This window comes from Gekko japonicus, unplaced genomic scaffold (genome assembly GCF_001447785.1).
Source record: "Gekko japonicus isolate JY-2015 unplaced genomic scaffold, Gekko_japonicus_V1.1 scaffold1655, whole genome shotgun sequence".
Classification (NCBI taxonomy): Eukaryota; Metazoa; Chordata; class Lepidosauria; order Squamata; family Gekkonidae; genus Gekko; species Gekko japonicus.
The window spans coordinates 348,965-350,179 of NW_015166471.1; positions in this window are offsets into that span (position 1 = coordinate 348,965).

A 1,215-nucleotide genomic window follows, 5' to 3' on the forward strand; every position below is an offset into this window, starting at 1 on the left:
TATACACCACCTTTCACTCGGAGTCTCAGAGTGCCTTACAATCTCCTCCCCTTCCTCTCCCCACAACAGACACCCTATGAGGTAGACGGGGTTGAGAGAGCTCTGAGAGAACTGCTCTTGAGAGAACAGCCACCTTTCACTCGGAGTCTCAGAGTGCCTTACAATGTCCTTCCCTTCCTCTCCCCACAACAGACACCCTGTGAGGTAGATGGGGTTGAGAGAGCTCTGAGAGAACTGCTCTTGAGAGAACAGCTCTGAGAGAACTTTGACTGATCCAAGGTCACTCCAGCAGCTGCATGTGGAGGAGCGGGGAATCAAACCCGGTTCTCAAAGTTATGATTTAATAAACCCTCAAGACCCCCCCTTTCAAGAAAGAAGAAGAGATTGGATTTATACACCGCCTTTCACTCAGAGTCTCAGAGTGCCTTACAATCTCCTTCCCTTCCTCTCCCCACAACAGGCACCCTTTGAGGTAGGTGGGGCTGAGAGAGCTCTGAGAGAACTGCTCTTGAGAGAAGAGCTCTGAGAGGACTTGTGACTGACTCAGGCCCAGTTTCCCAATTTCTCCAACCCAGAGTTGGCTTGGCAACCTTATCTGTGTCACTGAGCTTCAGGCCTGTCTTCCTGTGTGCTCTTTTCCTTGGGCCCATCATGGAATTCCATGTTTCCCTTTCAGCATCTGCAGATCTGAAGACAAAACCAGTTCAACCACAGGAGCATGGCGTCAGAACTCCCGCCTGGACCCCCTTTTTAGCAACCGAGGCTGCCGTTTCACCTTTAAAGACAATTCCTTTCCCAGACTGGTAAGGGTTTTTCATTCCCATCAATGTGTTTGATCTAATCCAAACACAACAGACAATAAACAAAATACCGTTTGCCTGTCACTTTCCAGGGACTTGTTCAGAAGGAACAGTCATTTATTACCAGATGTTGAATTTGGGTGTGTGTGTGGGGGGGAGTGTTTGCCATCAAAACCTCAAGTGACAACTTGGGGCCAGCGAGTATAACCTTTCTATCATACATACTTCAGCTAGTGACAGAAATTTTCTTCATTTGCAATAGTGTCTGAAGAGATCAGGTGGGAAATGGGAGGAGGGGGGGAAAGTTCTTTAAAAGGTCATTTCCCCCCTCAGCTCACTGAAGTTGCCTCACCTAACTCATCTTAACTCAGTCACTGGATTTCCTCATCCACAGAGAATTTCCTTGAAATTAAGC